Below are 23,644 nucleotides of genomic sequence, written 5' to 3' on the forward strand. Positions count from 1 at the left end.
TGATTCCCTTGACCATTTTCTGTCGGTCACCCGTAAGCGCTCTGGAAAGGCGCCGAAGCGAGCGATAATTCCATCCGCCGCCGTGGCTGCGGCGTCCATCGTGAAGTGGTCTAAGGCGGTCCCTGGGGCGGGTATCCAGAAAAAGAAGGGGAAGTAGTCCTCCTCTTTTCTTTCCCAGATGATTTCCCTTATTAGTTTATACATGGCTCTGTCTATCTTTACACTAAATTGCAATGGCATCAGGGACCCGTCCAAGAGGTCGGGTCTCTTTCATTGGGTTCGTTCTCTTCCCGTGAAGCCTGATATTATCTGCCCCCAAGAGGTACATTGTTCCTCGGTGCAGGAGTGCTCTTCGTGGTTTCTGTCCTATATATGGGTTCGGTGTTGCGTGTTCCCCGGGTTCTGTGCGTTCCTCTGGTTGTTTTATTCTCTTTCGCCCCTCCTTGTCTCTATCGAGCTCTTGGTGCGACACGGAGGAGCGTTATCTTCAGTGTGAGTTTTCTTTTCGGGATCAGTCCTTTCGTGTTTACTGTTTGTATGTTCCAAATCGTAATCCTGCCCGGATTCAATTCCTTGATGATCTTCATGCGAAAATCGACCCTTCTGTTCCCTCTCTGCTGTGTGGAGACTCTAACACGGTTTTCGACAGAGCTTTGGATAGGCGAGGCTTAGATCCGTCTGACTCATCTCGCGAGAGTACTTCTGCCCTTCGTGGCCTCTTCGACGCGTGTTGTGTTGTTGACATTTTCAGGTATCTGCACCCGTCGACGCCCGGGTTCACGTGGACCAAGTGGAATGGTGCCCTCGCTTTGTGCATCGACTTTGTCGGCATTCTTTTTCTGTGAGTCTCCTCCGTCTCGGCCTCCTCTGTGGTGCCCTGTCCTTTTTCAGACCATTGCGGGGTCCAGGTCTCTGTCGCGGTCCCTGATATCATTCCCCCTGGTCCAGGTCTGTGGAAACTCAATACCGCCATCTTGAAAGACGATGAGTACGTCCGTCTGGCTTCCGACCTCTGGCAGGCCTGGCGCGGTTCCATGAATAATTTTTCCACTATAGCAAAGTGGTAGGACGTGGGAAAAAGTCACCCTAAAGGATTATCGATTAGATACTGTAAAGATAGGTCTGCAGTGGGGCCCACAATAGGTCCCTGCTGGTCGACCTTGTGGCACATTTAAAACTTAAAGTTGATGCCGGTTCGGCTTCTTGTATAGTTCCATATCATTCTGCGCTCGAGGCCCTTGCGTCCCTTGAACGCGAGGCTGCTAAAGGTGCTCAGATTCGTTCGCGTATTAAATGGGTGGAGGAAGGGGAAACCTCGTCATCAAATTTTTTACGGTTGGAAAAGAAGCGTGCGGTTGATAGATGGATCCCTGCGCTGCGTGAGAGCCGAGGCTCTGTTGTCTCCTCCCCGGATGGCCTGTGTCACACTCTTAACTCTTTCTATTCTGACTTGTTCTCTTCTGTTCCCACGGATTCTGTCATCCAGTCCTCTCTTCTGTCTAATCTTCCGTCTTCTCTCCCCTGTAACCAGGCTCGTCTTTGTGAGGGTCTCCTCACTCCCGATGAGTGCCTTAGTGCACTCAAGGTCATGGCCAGGAACAAGGCCCCTGGCCTCGACGGGTTCCCGGCGGAATTCTACCTTCGGTTCTGGGATGTTCTCGGTGCTGATTTGGTTTCTGTCCTTAACTCTTTGTTTCCTTACTCGGAACTGGTTAGATCAAATGACCACCACAAACCGTATAATATTAAGCCAAGCTTTCATAATTATTCGATCTAAAAGAAATACATTTATAATTCGCAATTAGAACAAACGCAAATCAAGTCTTTATCTTGTAACTAAATTAAAAAACTTCAATATAAACTTACTTCTGTGGCGGGTCGTTACGACAGTCTCACTTTACGGGTTAGCAGATTCTCCAGGTAAGCAGATTTAGAGACAGAAAAACGATAACAAAATAACTTCTTTCTCACTTCGATTCTGCTGAAAAACTGACTTAAAACATAATAATCCAACGCTTTTAAATCAATCTATTGACTAAATGTCAATCACGATTCTTGTCATCGAATAAATCTGTCAACACGAGGCAACGCCTAATTATTAAACGAAACACTCTTGTTTTCTCTCCGGCTCCCTTTCTCTCTCCCAGCGTAGGGGTATCATCACTTTATCATTTAAGAAAGGTGACCGCCTGGATCCGCGGAACTGGCGCCCTATCACCTTGTTAAATGTTGATAACAAGATCGTCTCTCGCGTGATTGCGGGCCGTCTTTTAAAAGTCATCCATCTTCTGGTTAACAAAGATCAGACCTGCGGGGTCCCGGGCAGGTTTATTGGGGTAAATGTGGCCTTCTTACGTGATGTGGTACACTATGCCTCCTCGACCGGTATCCTTGTGGCGATTTTGTCCCTTGATCAGGAGAAGGCGTTTGACCGAGTCGATTGGGACTTCATGAGGTCCACCCTCTCTGCCATGGGTTTCGGCCCTTCGTTTATTTCGTGGGTGGATTTGTTCTATCACCGCGTCCAAAGTTCGGTCAACTTAAACGGTTATCTGTCCCCCTTCTTTGCCCTTTCTCGTGGGGTTCGCCAGGGTTGTCCCCTGTCCCCTGTCCCCTGTCCCCTGTCCCCTGTCCCCTCTTCTGTACGTGTTAGTGTCTGAAGTTCTTGCGGTTAATATCCGTCGTAATCCTCGTGTCTCGGGCCTCACTCTCCCGGGCTTCCCCCCGTTATCCCCCATTTCTCAGTATGCCGACGACACGTCGCTCGTTTTGACCTCGGACGACTCCATCAGAGCGTGTTTTGAAACATACGCACTTTTCGAAGCAGCTTCCGGTGCTAAGTTGAATCGCTCTAAGTCGAAGGGCTTATGGCTGGGGGCGTGGTCTGGACGCACTGACCCCCCAGTCGCCTTAGACTAGTCCTCCACCAAACTGAAGATTCTTGGTGTTTTTATTGGTCCTGGCGCTCTCGTTCCCTATCCTTTCGCGGTAAGGCCCTAGTCAACAATGCTCTGGCTCTCTCCCGGGTCTGGTACGTGGCTTCTCTCATCCACATGCCGGGCTGGGTGGAGAAGGAGCTTTCCCGTTTGGTCTTTTCCTTTTTCTGGTCCGGTAAGCGGGAACTTGTGTCTCGCTCTACTGTGGTACAGTCCCACCTCTTTGGTGGGTTTTCTGTAGTCAATGTCAAGTTCAAAGTCTATACTCTTCTCGGTCAGTGGGTGAAGAGGTTTGCCTCTTCTCCCATGTCTCTTCTCTCATGTCGTTGTGGTTCACGTCGTCTTTCGGTGTTTCCCCTGTTACTGTGTTTTCTCGGCCTTTTTCGTTCGACCCTGGGGTCTTGCCGCTCTTTTATTCGTCTCTTTTGTCCGCCTGGCGTAGCCTCAATGGTTCTTTTTCTCCCTCCCACAATTCCTTGGCTTTCGGTGTCGGCTCGCCACTGATCTGCACCCCTGTGGCGGGTATGTCTACCAGGTCCTGATATTTGTACCTTCTTTCAGAGAACATGGTCCAGCCTCATTGCGTCGATAAGTTTTCGTCCACCTTTGGCCCGCTCGATTGGCGCGCCACGTGGCGTTCCCTGTCTTTTCTTGACGTCGACCGTCAGGTCATCGATCTGAACTGGAAGTTGGCGCATGGTGTGTTGTATTCGGCGCAGCGCCTGGCATCTTTTGGACTGCCAGTTCCCCTTCCCTGTTTTTATGGCTCTCCCGTAGAATCTCTTGACCATTTATTCTTTTACTGTCCGTTAGCCCACAGTGTTCTGTCCTGGTTGCAATCTTTGTTGTTTAGTTTTCTCTTTCATGTGTTCGGCCCTTTTGGTGCGTCATGTTCGCTTCGGCTTTAATTCGGACGAGCTGTGCGTTACCCCCCGTTTCTTCGTCTATCTTCTCAATCTCTGCAAATTTTTCATCTGACAGTCTCGTAACGACTTCCGTTTTCGCCATGTCCCGCCAGGCGCCGTGGACGTCATCGCCAAGGTGAAAGCGCGTCTCAAGTGCCATCTCCCCATCTTCTTTAAGCGCTTCCAGTCTTCTCGCCGTCGCCGTTATTTCCATTCAGTGGGGCGCCCGTGGTGTTGTCGCTTCTGTAAGTGGAAACTGTTTGTCGATTGTCCTTTAGCTTGCTTTCGGTTGCTTTGCTTGTTTTTTTTTTTTGTTCGTGTGCCACCCCTTGGCTGGCTAGGGGGTATTGTTATTGTTTTGTTTTTTGTTTTACGTGCCACCCTTTGGCTGGTTAGGGGATATTATTATCGTTTTGTTACGATTACCGAGTGTGTGAGTTTATTCTTCGGTGTTTGTGTGTTTAATGTTTTGCGAGGTGGGGTTCGATTCCCCAACGAAGTTTGTATCTGGTGACCCTCTTGTTTATTGGTGAACCCAACCTTAAGGCTTTGCACTCGCCGCCTTGGGTTGGATTAGACGGTTAGTTCGGCAGGCATTGCAACGCCCTCATGGGAGCCTGGCCGTTCGCCTTAAACATAAAAAAAAACAATATTGCCCTGATGGCCGAAGTCTTCCCCCAGTTTCAATTGCCTTTACACAGAAATGCTGAGCAATCTGGGTGGGAGTCTTATCTCCTTTCAAGTAAAATGGACTAGACCTAAGTTTTCAGAACATCAATTACACGTTCGTTTTTGAACAGCAAAACTTTAAAATTTGGGCAAAGTTCAAGGGTTTTGGTATTTTCGGTGTTACCGCGATTAAATGGAAATTCTTTATTCTCAGTTTTCCATTGATTTTGATTTATTGGTTCTTTTTCTTTTTAATTACCATTTCTTTGCACATATTATGTTCCAGTGAATTTCTACTAAGAGAGCAGCGTTGGAAATAAACCAGTGAAATGGTTTGACGAGAAATAAATTGACGCACAGTGATTGTCAAGTGGCACTTTGAGAGATTCAGAAAAATAGATGTCAACAATTTTCATCGTGATACACAAATATGCGAATGCATATCAGGGCTTCAAACGCAATAAAACTGCAATCAAGACCTTTTTCCTATTAAATGTGAACATATCAGGGATTAGATCGAATTTGGTCTGACACGTCTGTCATCCCCTCTACCCTTTCCTAACGCCAGATGCAAACCAAATGCAAACGTAGCTTGGCTTCAATACTCTTTTTTATACCCTTCTATAAGATGCATATGTTTTCTCTTTACTTCGAATCCTAATTGGCTCATGTTGAGGTTCTCTTTGTTCTGACTGGGCTTTGTTTTACGCGATTCGATTGCAAGGCTCTCTTTTGAAGGTTCAGAGGAACGCACGAATGCCATTGTTTTAAGGCTTACTCACCAGTTTTAAATAAATTCAAGTGAATAAAAGTTTCTTTGACGATCGCCTTTCCAAAGTCAGCCGTCGAAGCGACACACGAATAGTTACCGATATCTTCCTTCGAGACATTAGTTATATGTAACGAAAAATTTCCTCGTCTTTGTTGAGGAATTTGACAATGGCTATCTTGTTTGAGCTTTCTTCGATTTCCTGGCCTTCGAACTTCCACTTAACCATGGTATCGAGCGCTTTCACCCTCCGACCAATACGCGTCAAAGTAACATTGGAACCCTCGCTGGTCACTACGTAGGAGCGAAGTGCCTTAACGACAGGCAGGATTACAGAGACAGATGTATGGAGAAAAGGCCAGAGTCTCAGAGTAAGTGCCCAAGAATACAAAAATTTGCAATTGAAACTCTCCTTCATCCTGAAGCGACAGCTCTATATTTTTCTTTACCTCAAGCATCTTGTAAAGGTTTATTTTGAAGACTTTGCAGGTGTATGTACCAACATCTGTGTCCGAAACATTCTTGATGGTTAAAGTAAAGTTTCCTTTTCTTTTATTTGTCTGATAGTGCGGCTTTGGTATTATAAATTTGTTGTTTCTTTTCTTTATTTCTTGTCCGTTGAATTTCCAAGAGCTTGAGGTTGTAAGTTTTCTAACCCTCGTGGAAGAGCATATCAGGGTTACTGTGGAACCTTTTCGTGCAACAACAGCCTTATCGACCTCCGAGATCTTGGGCTTCAGAGCAGTAACACCTGATTTAAGAAAAAGGTAAAAGAAACAATACGAAATTGAAACTTTTATAGACACAAGAGCAGTTCATGGTCGGTCTCTGAGATGGACGAGATGGGAGTGCATAGCTTCAAAAGGAAGGCGGGACACAAATTATTTGTATATACATATACATTCATTTCCCAGTCTGTGGCTTTTTAAAAAAACTTTTGGTAATACTGAAGTCAGCCTCTGTGGTACAAATAAGTCATTTTTCAGCAGTGTGGCTAAAGAATTTCTACCCTGTCATAACTTTTTATTTATTCTAGTCCTTTGATTTCCCAGGGGTTTGAGGTTGTAAGAGATGTTCAGCCTTGCTGGCCGCCGAAACACTGGGCTTTAGAGTAGTAATACCCGATAAAAGAAATTTGAATCAAATATGATGAAAAATAATGATCACAATGGGTCAATACTCATTCTCAGTCGCATGGCGAGAAGGTCTTGATGATTAAGCAAGGTTTCAAAGGCGAACAGAAGTTGCCGTAACAGCAAATTATTATTCTCCTTTCTCCCCTAAGTGACGAAAAATGAAAATGAAAATGAACTACAGCATCTTTTAAGGTAAAAGAGAAGAGAAATGTTGGTTAAACTTACTTTCTTCCTGAATTGACAGCTCTATATTCTCCTTTGCCTCAAGCATCGTGTCAAGGTTTATTTTGGAGACTTTGCAGGTGTATGTACCAACATCTGTGTCCGAAACATTCTTGATAGATAAAGTAAAGTTTTCTTTTCTTTTATTTGTCTGATAGTGTGGCTCTGGTATTATTATTTTGTTGTTCACTTTTCTTTAATTCTTGTCCGTTGAATTCCCAAGAGCTTTAGGTTGTAAGTTTTCTAACCCTCGTGGCAGAGCACATCAAGGTTACTATGGAACCTTTTCGTGCAACAACAGCCTTATCGACCTCCGAGATCTTGGGCTTCAGAGCAATAACACCTGATTTAAGAAAAAGGTAAAAGAAACAATACGAAATTTCATGGACACAAGAGCAGTTCCTCCGAGATCTTGGGCTTCAGAGCAATAACACCTGATTTAAGAAAAAGGTAAAAGAAACAATACGAAATTAAAACTTTTATGGACACAAGAGCAGTTCGTAGTCGCTCTCTGAGATAGACGAGATGGGAGTGCATAGCTTCAAAGGAGGGCGGGACACAAATTATTTGTGTATACCTATACATTAAATTCCCAGTCTGTGGCTTTTTAAAAAAACTTTTGGTAATACTGAAGTCAGCCACTGTGTTACGAATTAGTCATTTTTCAGCAGTGTGGCTAAAGAATTTCTACCCTGTTGTAACTTTTTATTTATTCTAGTCCTTTGATTTCCCAGGAGTCTGAGGTTGTAAGAGATGTAACCTTCCTGACGAGGCGGCATCATGGTTACATTGGAACCTTTTCTTGCTATCACAACCTGGTTGGCCGCCGAAACACTGGGCTTTAGAGTAGTAATACCCGATAAAGAAATCTGAATCAAATATAATGAAAAATAATGATGACAATGGGTCAATACTCATTCTCAGTCGCATGGTGAGAAGGTCATGATAATAACACAAAGTTTCATCGGCGAACTGAAGTTGCTGTATTTTTTGTCGTAACAGCATTCTACGCGATCATCAACATTCCTTTCAGGCACTTTGCGAACTGGAGTAAGGTAAAAGGTTCACTTAGCTTAAAAAGACTACTTAAAATGGCTAAGCAAAACACTGATTAAGTGTTGGCAATGATCAGTGATCACTAACCTCTTCAAACAGACAAAGTTTTGAAATTAGACGAGAAAAGGAGAGCGCAAAAAGGTGATTATTTATCAAAGGTCTTTTTCATTTGTTGGGTGACAAATTTTTATTTTTATTGCCGTAGACTGCTACAATTGCACTTTCTTACCCAGATCATTTGTGCTGAGTCATGGGAGCTAGAGGTAAAAACGGGGAGGGAATAGAGAGGGAATAGAGTTTCGGTCGTGTTTCGTTCTCTTGAATTTCCATTAGGTTCTGCTTGTAAGTCCCACATCCTTTATTAGTTTGTGTTTCGTTCTAACACGAAATTAATGCGTGATGTTTTTATGCGACATTACGTTGTGCTGAAACAACGACTCGATCAACATTTATGCTAAAGATATCTTGACCTGTCTCCAGTAATTGACCCTAAATATTTACATTTACATTACAAACGTAACTTGATTGTGTGATACAGATGTCGTCGTTCGATGTGAGTCTTTAGATGTCTACATTTGTACAAACCTAGCTTAATTGTGAAATACAAATGTTGCTCAATTTGAAGCTAAATGACCAGGATCCATGTTGTTCGCTTGTTTCACTTTCGTCCATGTAACTGTTCAGGAAATTAAACTCAATTTATCATCCACATGACTTTCTTTTTAAGGGAACAGGTGACAGTTGATTCACTGTCAAAAGCGAAATGTGGTTTGGAAGTATTCCATCTGAGTGTGGGTGTTTCCGTTTGATGATCGTTTTTAAGTCGTGTATTGATACGATCACGTTTAAACTGTCTCGTCGTTATTAATAGATCACTTCACCGAAGCCTTCGGCCTCTTTCGATGCCCATAACGAATGCGGCAAATGATTTTTTATATGACCACCCGTAACAAGTCCGAGTATGAAATTCCTACCGTAACCGACTTCGAATTTCCAAACTGTCTAAGTATCCGTAGGTATCAAGGTACTAATTTCCTAATACGATGAAAACAATTCGCGTGAACGGGTAACCAGGAAAATGTTTAACCTTCCAGGCGTCTATGAAATGGCACTACATCAGATAAGCGATCTCTATTTGCCTTTGAAATTGAATTAAATTTCTACAAGTTCTGATAATAGAAAGTACGAACCCAAAAAGAAAAGAGAGAACTCGTCGCAAAACTATTATTTAAACGAGTGGCAGGCGAATGAGAGCTATTAAGTCATGGTCGAGCCAAGTGGAAGAGGTGCTTTTTGTGTCTATACAAGATCGTCGTTAACTAGATTTCATTTTATATCATAGACAACAAGAAAGACCACGCTGCCAACTGCGGAAAAAGTAACAACGCAACACTGCTTAGATTTGCCTCGCGACAGCCAAGTTTCAGATAGGAAACAAATTATTTTCTGCCAAATTTACCGGAATCAATCCTGCACGTAGCTTACTGCTGTTTCCCTCTCTAGACTCACAGTATCAACACGTGCATATTGTTTTAGATGAAGTTCCCTTACCTGAAGAGAGAGTAGGACATCCCTCTTTAAGTAATTTCATTGCTACTGCGGCACTCACGGGGTTTTATCAGGAAGCCTGTTGCAAACACGGTGATATCATAACGTATCAGCTTCCACTCAGCTTCCACCCTCCCCCCCCTTCCTTATTTGATTGTAGTCTTCTCAATAAAGTCACCAGTAATTTGAGTTAAAATAACAATTAAACTTTCAATGGAAGTCAATCACTGTGGTTGCTGGGCAAGCCGATAAATCCACACGACTGTTGAACCTGCTTGAGAAGAAGGGATCTTCATGTACGCGGTCAAGAGTCGTTTATCCGAAACATTGGAGCACTGTAAGACATGGGAATGAACTTTTTCAGTCATGGCCTTGAGTCGCACAAACTCACGCGAAAGCCAAAGTAATTGGAAAAGTTGAATTGTTTCAGTTTTGACGACCGTTTCATGTCAAGCTCTTAAAATACAATTTGAATTAGGTGTTGAGGGTTTTCAGATGTTTTGACAATTTCAAAAGTGAAAGACGATGGGTTACGAGCTTGTGCTGTAAGCAGGTGTCATTGTTAGACAAATTAAATTGTTTCAGAACGTGTTAGGAGTGTCAGACAATTAAAATAGATATTTAGCTTGCTTTCTCTTTGCTCCACTTGTTTGGGGAATGCCACATCAACATCGTCGTCAAAATGACTTTGCGAGGAGCTGTTTTTATCACCTGTGTTTTAGGACATTATTACTTAATTTCAGGTGAGTTTTAATGATCTCTGTTTTGAAAAGGAGTCAAATTACCTGAAAAAATGTGCACGGGAGCTAAAGTAGTAAGAGCATGTGCTCCTCATTTCATGCCTGATTATGCTGAACGAGGTGACCGTATAAAATTGGCTCTGTGTAAGTACATTGTCGCACTCTGAATAGCTCCAATTGATTGTTCCTTTAAATGAATCTTCTGTGGGGTTTCCCCGGACTCGCGATTAAGTTTTTTTTTCCTTGTCACATTATACCTAAGATCATAGAAAAGTAAGATCGTTTGTCTCACAATTTAGTCGCTTCCGATGAGGATAGCGACGTGTCGACTGCTTACAGGTAGTCATCTGAGTTTAAAGAGTTCGTTATCTTGAGAAAAACGTTAAGTGCCTTATTTTTATAAACTCTGTTGAGCCATCCTATTAAAATAAGCCCCTCCCTCCCTTTTCCCTGATAGAAAAAGAAGGAGAATCCATCATATGACTATCATAATGCTACGTAAATGATTACATACATTTAGGCTTTTTTCATCAAAAAAAATGCATACTTTATAAGGTGTTTTGTGATTCTCATTGTGACTCTGAGTGAGCTCTGATTAGTCCTCTCCTCAGCCGCCCTCTTTAGTGAGCCACCAGACTGGAGGGCCCCGAAATTAGCCATGAGGTTCCTCGAGGGCTCATTAGACGGTTGTGGAATAATTTTACCTCGCCATGATGAACAACCACAGCATTATTTACGAAAAACCTGATCTAGGCACTGTCAGCACTTTATTTGTAAAGTTGCAATAAATTTAGTGTTTTCAGCCCTCTTGCAAACAAAAAAAAATGTAAAAAAAGATGTAATTTCCGAAACAGTACACGATTTCAATAGAAAATAGATGTTAGCCCAAAAGAAAACATCGAAACGTGTGGGGTCGAGCCCTAGCCGCGGTTATTGTGTTGTGTTCATGCGCCAAACACTTAGTCAGTGTTAGTATCTCTCCCCGCTCAGGAGTATTTCGATGGGTAATGAAAATCTGTCAGAGAAACTCAGCTCAAAAGAGGCTGAGGGAGACACCTTTAATGGACTGGCGTCCCTTCTATTAGAAGCCTTAGCCAGGTTGCTTAAAGCCGTGTTTAGATCAACCCAGGGTTAGTGTGAAATCTGATTTCAGATTTGAAAGCTTTAATAGAAAACTCACTATCATTCCTTTTATCTATAATTTGATGATTGAATACTCTAAAAAGGATAGAGAAAATTGTCCAAAAGGGGCTTTTGAACAAAGGAATAAAGAAACCCGGATTAAAATTTAACCCAGGGAAAGCGCTAATCGGTCTTCGGACAACTGCGCCCTGGCCCCTTAATGCTGCAACGGAAACCTGGATTTGCTCCTGTCTTTTGAGACAATAGGCCAGAGAGCTCCTTTGACCTGATAATTAGATCATATTTATGCATAACTCACGTAGTATTCCTGTCAACAGAAAAGGGGAGCCAGATTTTTGAATGCAGAAAGATAGCGATCCTCTTCTTATCAAATAAATACGTTACTGCGCCTTTCAATGACACACAAACTATGGGGTTTCGAGCTCACCTACATTTCATTCCATTCTCCGATCAATCTTTTATGTAACGGAAATCATGGGGCAGAAAGAGATAAACACATGAACATAACCTTACCAGTGTATTTGTTTTCTAAGAGGACTGAAAATTTATTGACGGCAGCGTTAGACGTATTTTCAGTGATGCATCTCTATATCGATTGTCCATATTGCAACTGAAATGTCCTTCCTTTCGCATTCTTTCCCTTACATTTTTCTTAAATCAGGTGTTACTGCTCTGAAGCCCAAGATCTCGGTGGTCGATAAGGCTGTTGTTGCACGAAAAGGTTCCACAGTAACCTTGATGTGCTCTGCCACGAGGGTTAGAAAACTTACAACCTCAAGCTCTTGGGAATTCAACAGATAAGAAATAAAGAAGAGAAACGACAAAATAATAATACCAGAGCCACACTATCAGACAAATAAAAGAAGAGGAAACTATATATCGGTAACTATTCGTGTGTCACATCTACGGCCGACTTTGGAAAGGCGATCGTCAAAGAAACTTTTATTCATTTGGATTTATTTAAAACTGGTGAGTAACCCTTAAAACAACGGCATTAGTGCCTTCCTCTGAACCTTCAAAAGAGAGCCTTGGAATCGAATCGCGTAAAACAAAGCCCAGTCAGAACAAAGGGAACATCAACATGAGCCAATTAGAATTCCAAGTAAAGAGAAAACATATGCATCAAGGGTATAAAAAAGAGAATTGAAGCCAAGCTACGTTTGCATTTGGTTTGCATCTGTTGTTAGGAAAGGGTAGAGGGGATGACAGACGTGTCAGACCAAATTTGATTTAATCCCTGATATGTTCACATTTAATAGGAAAAAGGTCTTGATTGCAGTTTTATTACGTTTGAAGCCCTGATATGCATTCGCATATTTGTGTATTACGAAGAAAATTGTTGACATCTATACTTCTAAATCTCTCAAAATGCTACTTGACAATCGCTGAGCCCCAATTGATTTCTCGTCAAACTATTTCACTGGTTTATTTCCAACGCTGCTCTCTTAGTAGAAATTCACTCGAACATAATCTGTGCAAAGAAATGGTAATTAAAAAGAGAAAGAACCAATAAATCAAAATCAGTGGAGAACTGAGAATAGAGAATTTCCATTTAATCGCAGTAACACCGAAATTGCCAAGACCCTTGAACTTTGACCAAATTCCAAGGTTTTGCTGTTCACAAACGAATGTGTAATTGATGCTCTGAAAACGTTTTCATTTGTTACCAATTATAGTGTCGTGGCCCAGAGGAACTTATGCTTTGCCGATGCCAAATAGTGGCTGTCCAATCACAAGTGAGTTCACTTGGTCAGCGGGTTATCATCGGCAAGACACAGAGGAAACAGGTCCACGAAGTAGTTGGTCCAGTCCACTTCACTTGAAAGGATATAAGACTCCCACCCAGATTACTCAGTATTTCTGTGTAAAGACAACTGAACTTTGGCCATCAGGCTGCCAACTGCAGCATCTTTTAAGGTAAAAGAGAAGAGAAATGTTGGTTCAACTCACTTTCTTCCTGAATTGACAGCTCTATATTCTCCTTTACCTCAAGCATCGTGTCAAGATTTATTTTTTTCGTCCTAACAGCATTCTACGCGATCATCAACATTCCTTCCAGGCACTTTGCGAACAGGATTAAGGTAAAAGGGCATGAATTGTCAGCAACTGCGCTCCTATTGCTTTCCTTAGCGAAGAAAGGACATCGTGGTGTAAGGTAGACTCTCCCCTGTCTTTATGAAAGATTCTAACGCTTTGTGAATCGTAAAGGAGTCCGAGGATTAGTAACGCAACCAATTTTTTTTTTCTCCCATGATCTTGAATCTAAAGAACTCAGGGAAGCGCTGAAATCTCTGTCATCTATGGCGAGGATTCGTTTTCCTTTCTTGATAGTCTTTAAGGTTCATTTAGCTTGAAAAGACTACTTAAGATGGCTAAGCAAACACTGATCAAGTATTGGCAATGATCAGTGATCACTAACCTCTTCAAACAGTCAAACTTTTGAAATTAGACGAGAAAAGGAGAGCGCAAAAAGGTGATTGTTCATTAACGGTCTTTTTTATTTGTTCGGCGACAAATTTTTAATTTTTATTGCCGTAGACTGCTAAAATCGCACTTTCTTACCCAGATGACTTGTGCTGAGTCATGGGAGCTAGAGTTAAAAACGGGGAGGGAATAGAGAGGGAATAGAGTTTCGGTCGTGTTTCGTTCTCTTGAATTTCCATTAGGTTCTTCTTGTAAGTCCCACATCCTTTATTAGTTTGACTTGTGTTCATTCAAATTTCTACATGTGGTTTTTAATTAATTTGATGATAAAGGTCAACTGAACTCATTTCCACTTTTCAAAACATTCTGCTCAGATTCAATTAAACGTCTTTTTCTACTTCTTAGTCACAGCTTGTGTAGGGAAAACTAAGCCTTGTTGTAGATCATGATTAATTAAAAAGCTTGCTTGTAAATATCTGCGAAAATATTGTTTAGTTTTGTGCAGAAACAATGACTCGATTAACATTTATGCTAAAGATATCTTGACCTGTCTCCAGTTATTGACTCTTTAAATATTTACATTTACATTACAAACGTAACTTGATTGTGTGATACAGATATCGTCATTCAATGTGAGATGTCTACATTTGCACAAACCTAGCTTAATTATGAAATCCAATTTGCTTTCAATTTGAAGCTAAATGACCAGGATCCGTGTAGTTCGCTTGTTTCACTTTCGTCCATCTAACTGTTCATGGCTCATAATGGAGATAAATTGAGTTTAATTCAATTAAATTTAAATTAATTACATTGAGTGTAATTCAATTAAACTTAATATGTCATCCACATGACTTCCTTTTTAAGGGGAACAGGTGACAATTGATTCATTGTCAAAAGCGAAATGTGGTTTGGAAGTATTCCATCTGAGTGTGGGTGTTTCCGTTTGATGACAGTTTTTAAGTCGTGTATTGATACGATCACCTTTAAACTGTCTCGTCGTTATTAATAGATCACTTCACCAAAGCCTTCGGCCTCTTTCAATGTCCATAACGTATGCTGCAAATGATTTGGTTATATGACCACTCGTAACAAGTCCGAGTATGAAATTCTTATCGTAATTGACTTCGAATTTCCAAACTGTCTAGGGCCATTTCTCAATACGATGAAAACAATTCGCGTAAACGGGTAACCAGGAAAATGTTTAACCTTCTGGGCTAAATTTGGCTTTGTATTTACAACATCTTTTAGAGGAAACTGTCAAAGACACATACGTAGAAGATAATCTTGAACAACGACTCGAAGTATTGCGTTTTTTTGTGCTCAGAGGGTGTTTTCGTGTTCTTTTTAGTGGTATAATATCACCTAGCCTCGTGCATCTTGCCCAATTCTTTGTCAGTCTTTGTGTGCCTCGGGTTGGTTCTCGGCAGGCATCCCTAAATAATTTTATTTGGTGTACACTACTGTGTTATTTGTTGTGTAGTGGAGACTAAATATGGTATTTCTGACGATTAAATATGTGAATAAGGCAGAAATACCATATTTAGTCTTCACTAGATACGACCCCAGAGGGGTTTTTTCTGGCAGGTTTTTTCTGGCCTCCGTATAACCGTAGTAATGTCCTTGTAAGCGGTTGCCCATCTCTGTTAATTCCGACTTCTTGAAGTTTACATGTTAGTAATGTATACCTATATTTCAATGTGTAAGGAATTGACTGTATATCAGGATTGTATATGGCATATCAGTTGCGAATGTATGTATGCATGCCTCGAGCTATGTATGCCTCGGGTTGGTACTTGGTTCTCGGCAGGCTTCCCTAAATAAACTTATTTGGTGTACACTACTGTGTTATATGTTGTGTAGTGGAGACTAAATTTGTTAAATTTGATCTTCTACAACGACCTTGAATGAAAAAAATAATTTGTTTGCTTCGTTTTCACGTTGTAACAATGCCTTAACCTAAGTTTCTGCGATATAAACTTTCGAATTATACATTTTTTTTTCACTGATAGCGTTAAACTCTGGAATTGACTACGCTACGAATGCATCTACCGTAAGCACGAAGATATTGCACTTAAAAGTCGATGCATGTGATATCCGCAGTTTAGATAAATATGTTCCGAGACCGAGATAATTTCAACGTCGAGCTGTTTCTGACTAAAGAATTGGCAGAGAAGAATGAACACGCGCAGAAAGTTATTAACTTTCCAAATAATCTTGATGCAACAGAATCAACCGCGCAACAGAAATATCATGGTTTCATTTAATGTTTTCTTTTTTTGTTTCTTTTTTAGGTCTTAGGTGTCTAACATCACATACTTAGTGTTATTATGCAAGAAAACAAAAGTTCCTTAACTGCCTTTTTTCCTGGAGAATACTGAATTATTGAATCATATTGCACACGTAAGCGCTATGAACGACATATAATCCTTAGGTATGATTACCAAGCGTCTTCCAAACAGTAGGCATCGGCCGGAACTACAGCACGATAATGACAATCGTTTGTATCGCTCTCTCTCCCACCATAGCATCCTTATTCAAAGCTTTGTTTATAAACCATCATGCGTGGTGTATAAATTCCGCGTCTGAGTTAATATACTTCCTATCTCTCTGTTCTACTATTTAATAACCTGTTGCTAGGGAGCTGATACGTTATGATATCACCGTGTTTGCAACAGGCTACCTGATAAAACCCCTTGAGTGTCGCAGTAGCAATAAAATTACTTAAGGATGGATGTCCTATTCTCTCTAAGAACTCTGCTTAAAAATTCCAGACAAATTTAACTCGCTTTCTATTACAATGTTCTCGTGAGTTAATCTACAACTTCCGCATTCCCACTTTATTTATTGCAATGAACCCCTCCCCACTTTTACGACACTTTTTTTAGCAGAAACATTACATCATGATCCTTTCGAAAGTAAAAATTATTTCAATCCCGTGCAGGAAGCAGTCGAAGCGGTTCTTTAGGCAAGCTCTCGAGCAGATAGCTTGGCATGTAAAACATGAACTTTCTCTTTGCACCTCTACTGCTTGGAGCGCTGCTACCGGCTTCAGGTAAGGGTACTTCAACTAAGAGCAAAATGCATGTGTTGATACTGTGAGTCTAGAGAGGGAAACAGCGGTAAGCCACGTGCAGGATTGATCCCGGTGGATTTGGCAGAAAATAATTTGTTTCCTATCTGAAACTTGGCTGTCGCGAGGCGAATCTAAGCAGTGTTGCGTTGTTACTTTTTCCGCAGTTGGCAGAGTCCTTATGTTAAGATCTAAACTCGATCTTTCTGTTTGCACATCTGATATTTGAGAACTAAGATCAGTGGTAGCAATATTGGCTGACAGTTACCATGGTCGGGAAGAAGCTAATAAATATCAAACAAGGACCTTATGAAAGTGAAAGTCATGCGTAAATTTTGCTTTACGGGCGGGTTAAGAGTTATTCTCCGCAGCTGTTCTTTATTCCGGTGTGCTCGGATATGAATAACAAAACGAAAGAGGCCGCATTCACCCGATAGAATCACAAAATAAGTTGACTGTAGCTTAAATGATGACTGCAGCTTTGCAAGTGTTTGCAAAGCTCAGAAATAGTATCTCCCCGTACAACTTTTCGTCATAAACAATACTGTCATCTAACTATCCAGATTAGAAAATTAAAAAGTAAAACCCTTAGAAAACAAACTTTATAGAAGCACCTTTCAATGAAACTACGGCAGTACTCGAAAGCAAGTGGTCTTTCTTGTTGTTATAGTGTAAAATGAAATCTAGTTGCTACCAGAGTGGCTCCTCCAGATCTTTGAGAGTGCAAACCAAACTTGGACGATTCAACTCCGAGACCTTGCAGGTCAATTTTGCTTTTGAGTTGGTACTTTTTAGGGGTAGATATCAATTGTTGCCACTCCCTCACAGATAGGGCTCAGGTACCTTTTATAATTTATAGGGGTCGTATCCGAAATTGCCAGCGCGTATCCCCGCCCTCTTATGTAAATGTGTCCCCCGGGGGTGATGATACGTGCAGCACACTTGAAATTTAGCATGGACAAATTTTGATGTGATTTTGGGTGAAGAGAAACAAGTTTTGTCAGCGTCTAGTGGCTTGAGCGGAAGGGCCCTTTACCACCGTGTGCATAATTACGCGTCCCGCCAGACGGCGGGAAGCCAACAAAGTGTTCAGACATTAGTATAGAAAACTCCGCCTCTGTCTGGATTTTTGGTAGCCTATTGACCAGTTCCCAATCGAGATTTAAGTCTGACGGGACGCGTAATTTTGCTCACAGTGTTAAGTAGCCTACTTACCGGAGCCAGGCTGTATGAACTTTCCAGACATCTTGATTACTACCTGTGATAAACGCTTGTCAATTCCCCTATCGGCTTTTGGAATCGACTTAACCTTACTTTTGCAATGGACGGACACCTCTTTAGACACTCTACATCTACTATTGGAACCACAACTCTACCCAACATCTATGTGTGGGGCAAATTGTAAAATCATCGGTATCTGTTAGCGTCTCGAAGATTCCGGCAAGCGACAAAATAAGATCAACTTCATTTTCTGGATCTGAAAACTTGCAGCTCCGCAAGTGACTTGAAATGTCTTGTTTACAACTATGCAAGGGAACGACTTGAGATATGCAACTTCGGTCTTCTCGATAACTAAACCCACATGTTCCACCAGCGAACGATTTAAATGAAGAGCAAATCCTTATGTTAGCATGTAAGATGAGACGCTTACACAACAGATAATTACCTAAATCAGTTTGTAGCTTGTCAATCAAATTGACTTTTGTAACCCTTCTTTGACTTCGGCCGGTAGAGGAATCATTGATTTAGTTTTCTAAATGTAGTAGTTTCTGAAAGGTTTTTCTAGGTATCATGTAAAGAGGATCAAAAGCCATCTCTTGGTATTTCGGAGATTGATGCATCTTTGAATTTATATGTGTCACGCTTGTCATGCAACTGATATAATAAGATGGAGAGGATATATAAACTGGAACTCAAATCTGGCTAGAATGTGGTAAAGCATGACCTGATCATCAAAACAGTTCATAAAATCATAAATAAACAAGGTAAGAGTGTTATGTTAGATTTTTTTTCAAATTGTAGTGATTTATGCCAGTAAACGGTGGCGACAAGTAGGCACACCATGACGGTATATTTCATATTCGCTAGCAAGTAAATTTTGCCGGACTTTGAGTTCGTCTCAGTATAGAACAACACAAATACACATGGAAATTTTTACAGTAACTTTTTAACCATCCTTTTGTCTTTTAAAAGCTCGTAGCTTGGCAGATTCTGTCATATCGGTCATTGTTAAAACTGTCTTTGTTTTGATGCTACTTTTCGAGGTAGAAAAAGTATGTCGGACAAAAATATTCACCAAAAAATAAATATTTCTTTGCCAGCTTCAATAATGACAGGGGATTAAGTTTAGATGATAAAACAACGGATTATGTTGACAGAAATACCGGAGGTCAAGTATATTCTTTACATGAGGTCACACAACTCGGGTAATATTAAAAAATTTGCATATTTGAGCGGTCGAACGAAAAAAATCATTTCTCGAAAACTAAAATAAATTTTTATAAAAAAAAAACTACAGCTGCTAGGCCTGTCTTTTATTCAACTCTCAATTACAATCTACCTTCCTTTTAAGTAAGTTTTGCAGAGGGGCTAGGAAGGGACCTCTGACTGAACTTAACACAAATGTCAATAATCAATGTCAGAGAGAACCTAAGGTCACAAAAAGGAAATTAAAAAGCATTGGAGAAGCAATATATGCCACTTACAATGAAAAATGCCAGGAAAACTTTCAAAAATCACTTAGTGACATTCTAGTGCTTGTCCCTGAAGCTGGTCTTCAAAAGAAGTCTTCACCTGCTGAAGAGAAAAAAAGAAGGAGAAATGAGCAAAGGCAATCAAAAAAAGAACTAGAGTCCAAAATGTCACAAAATGACGGTGCTGTTCACCTTAGTCTTCGTCAGTCTTACAGTTCAAGGCAAGTCCAAAGAATGGCCCTGTCCTATGAAACCTTTGAAGAGGCCAAGGAGAGAGCAAAAACAACCCCACCAAAGGTCAGGGAATGTCATCCCACACAGCTTCACCTGATAACATAGAAGAAAGTTGGATCAGCTACTACAACATCAATGTACAACATCAAAACCAAGGGAAGTGACTGAACACCTGGCAATGGAGGCAATTAGTAATAGGTAATAGGGCAATTAGTCAAAGCCTATTTAAAGTAAAAAAAAGTCGATATTGCCCGATTTAAGCCCCCATCAGAAGTGCATCTCAATTCAGAGGATGGCCTTACAGGTAAAAAAAGTGGTAAATTTGTAACTAAGCCAACAGTGGAGAGTTACATCTCTGCAATATCATAAGCAAAAGAAATTGTGTATTAGGATTGAACAACATTTGATTTATTAATTAAAGAACAGTGAGATTTAAGAGTTAAAATTTAGAATTTAGAATTTAGAATTACTAGCAATACTGCTACTTATCATTTTCATCAGTTTAATTAGACTACAAATTAGAAAAACATTAGAAGAAGTAGGCCTGAAGTAATAAGAATGCATACAACAGTCTAAGTCAAGTTAACGATGAATATGTGACCCTATAATACTTTCATGGGTTTTTATGATTTCCCTAGCCTCCTGTAACAAAAGGTTTGATTAATTTTCCAGGATTCAGGGTATGCAGAGCTATGAGGAAGCAAAAGGGGGGAGAAATTTCCGTGCCTGTGATGCAATCAAATAAACAACTCAAGCAAAGCATCCATGAGGGAATAGAGAGTGGCAAATTTAACATAGGAGAGCCAGTGATAGAAAGAGAGATCACCAAATTGGTGATAAATGCACAGGGAGAGATAGAGCAGAGGTAATGCCACTTGCTAGCAAAAAAAGAAAAATTCCCTTCCAAGACATTAGAAAAGAAGCATTGATTAAAAACAAAGACATTCTTCAAATAAAAACGATGCATTTTATGAAGAGCTCAGTGAAAGTGAGATTCATGCAGAGCTAAAGAAGATCAGCGAGGGAATAAGGGGAACACATGATGAAATCAAACAAAGGCTAAAAAGCCTTCAGTGGAAGAGGCATTGGCTGATTTGGCATGACCATTCAACCCTTTCAAATTATGGTCACATGCTCTTTTGTGTCAGAGAGATGTATGACCCAGCAATTCGTCTCTCTGATGCAGAAGCTAGAGTTCAATATCGAAAAGATGTGGATGTCCAGGCAACAGTGGAGAGGCCCTATCTATATATGTTGGTGCAGAGCAGTTCCAGCATTGAAGATCAGATAAAATTTGTTCCAGCCAGACATGATGATTAAGTAAATTTAACCCAAAAAGTGAAAACAGAGGAGGATGTTGAATAAGAAGATGAGATGAGATTCATGAATGGAGACAACCCTGCTGCAAACTTTGAATGTGGAAATCAGCATGGAGGGCATTATGGTTGCCCAAGTTGTGATGGGCATTTAAGCATGTGCCACAATCTAGATTACATGGCCCAAAGAAAGTACAGAACATTGACTGAATGGCAACAACTGGTGTTAGCAGGAAGGAAAGGAAAAGAGGCAAAACAACTCTTGAACCCATTTAAAGATCTGAAGGTCAACGAGCCATGAGCTGAAATTGAAGCAAGAGGTCTTGGAGATTCAGACAAAACCAAACCAGAACTTGCACAAATTTTAAATGAAGAACTTGGAGGGGCAACAAAAATTCCAGCACTGTTGTTTGGGGATGAGAGCTAGTGTTACTGTGGAAAGTCTCAACCTCCAGTCCTATGAGGTACTGTGTTTTAAAGCTCTTCACTGCACCATGAATCATATAAAAAACATTCTGGAAGAAATCCCGAATCACATTTCTGACATTGATACACTGATAAAACTTAAAGAAATACTAGCTGTTCAACTTAACGAAGAGAAAAAGTGAGGGGCAGATTATCACAAGACACTAATCTAATTAACTATAGCCCTTTACCAGACAACAACCCATGATGTGAGAGCTTTGCTGGCCACCCAGTGCGAAATGGTGGAAATTTTTTATGCTCAGGACAGAAAGAGATCACCAAAGTTGATATTAAGGTTGCATAACCTGTGTTGGAGGCATGCAATTTTGTGCCACAAAGTGATGACCCAACTAGAGCGTAACAAGAAGAAAGCTCTTTGGCATATACTTCCATCACATGGAAGACCTGGAACAACCGAGTTGAAAGCTTAGTGAGCAATGCAGTTCTGCACATGTAAGCAGAGAAGACTTCAGGAGGAAACACAGCTGTGACCTGCATCATCAGGCAAGAAAAGGAAATCAGCAACACGAGCAAAGCCCTACCAAAGCTGGGAAACGCAGTTTTACCCAAAGATGTCATCAACATCAAATACGGAAGATCACCATTCACCTTCCTAAATAAATACACCTTATTCAATGTTTCAACTTATAATAAGTGCTGATATTTTGTGATTTGCATAATATTTTTCAAAGCCCTGAAAATAATTAATATTTACAGCCATAAACATTAAGTCCACAGAAAAGCTATCTTCAGTGGGTTCCACATGTACTGTAAGCATGAAAAAGCACCAAAAAGATAATTTATTACTTACCATTTTGAGGAACTTTACTATAACAGTCCAACTGATAAATATATGAGTATTCTATATGTATGTAGATCAGGAACATAACTGAAGGCAATGTAGCCTGGTAGAAATCTAAAAAAAGAACAGCAACAACATGATTAATCATGTGGCAATGTTTAATTTTGTGCAGCAATTTTAAAGTCATCAATTTATTTATGCTTCTAAAGGATTCATTGAACAAAATGAGCTCAAAATGTAACATTTGCAAAGTGCATGATGAATAATGTCGAGCAAATTAAATCTCCTACTCAAGTGATTTTCAAACTAATTACTGTATTGTACAAATAAGGCCCTCTTTAGTGACATCCTTGAGGAAAAGTTAAGAATTGCTGTATTCTTTTTGAGTAGTGCAAGGAGAGAGAAAACCATGATCATATTTAAACTCAAGAACCTTAAAGCTTATCATTTCCTGTGTCATTTTGTTGTAGCATTTTGTTCTAATGTGGGAAATTAAATAGTGAAGCAATTATACTTCGCTATATTTAATGATGAACAATTTAATTAATTTAAAATGTATACTAGCCATTTTCTCACTGGAAATCATTGTTGTATGTGTAAGTAACAATTAATTGCTAAACAGAAAATTATATTATAATGTATATGTACAAGTAAGACTACAGAGCTTTTATACCTTGTCTTGTGAACTAAGCCTGTAATGCTGTCCACTAAAACATGAGTCTCACTAATACATAAAAGAACTTTGCAATAATTTTTTGTCTAGTTATTAGTTCCCATGGTTAACTTTCATATTAGGACTTTTGATAAAAGGGCAACGGTTCACCTGAATTCTTTTTTCAGAACAAAATCATTAATTCCTCTGCGAAACATGGTTTTAACTTAAGCTAACAAATGCTTTTCCTCTTACAAATGTCCCTTTCTCTCAACGTTTGTAAGTTGGACCTTAACACAGGTTACGCTGATCAAAAGAAAGATTCTCTAACAACACGAAACGATTTTAATTTCACACGCTTCGCCCGAAACATGTTGAATTAAAAAAGCGTGGAACTAAATTAACACCTGTTCGGCGATGAAAGTAATTCATAGCTTTCCTGTCGGTCAACTAACGCATAAAGCCTGGAATGATCTGGTCTGATCGAACTCACACTAAATTCAACCGAAGGACGCACAACAGATACAAGCAACACCTTTAAACAACGTTAAAAAGGAAGCAGTGATAAAAAATTTCTTACCTCCATATTCTTCCCAAGTGATTCCAGACTTCTAACACAAACAAGCCTCAGAATACAAGAGAACGACAGAGTTTCCGAAACTTCGATGTGCCGCAATGTCCGCTATTTTTGCCGCCATTTTGAAATGTTTTTCTTAAGGCGCGGTTGACTTCGCGGGGGGGATTTTATCATCCTGAGCCTTGTCTTAGCGAGCCTGAGAAAGGTTGGGATAGTCATCGTAAAAACACTTGAAAGTTAAGTTTAATCAATCGTTTGCCTCACGAGGTAGCGACCTCCAGCGTGGA

The 23,644-nt window shown here is 40.4% G+C and overlaps 1 long non-coding RNA gene across 1 annotated transcript; it reads right to left on the reverse strand.

Moving 5' to 3' along the window:
- Positions 1-19,137: 19,137 nt before the first annotated feature.
- Positions 19,138-23,644, reverse strand: LOC131782132 (uncharacterized). The gene is made up of 4 exons (XR_009340012.2): positions 23,361-23,644; positions 22,138-22,242; positions 19,504-19,638; positions 19,138-19,414 (listed from the first exon to the last, which is right to left on the reverse strand). It is a non-coding gene; the product is annotated as an uncharacterized lncRNA (long non-coding RNA).

Source organism: Pocillopora verrucosa, chromosome 10 (genome assembly GCF_036669915.1).
Source record: "Pocillopora verrucosa isolate sample1 chromosome 10, ASM3666991v2, whole genome shotgun sequence".
Lineage (NCBI taxonomy): Eukaryota > Metazoa > Cnidaria > Anthozoa > Scleractinia > Pocilloporidae > Pocillopora > Pocillopora verrucosa.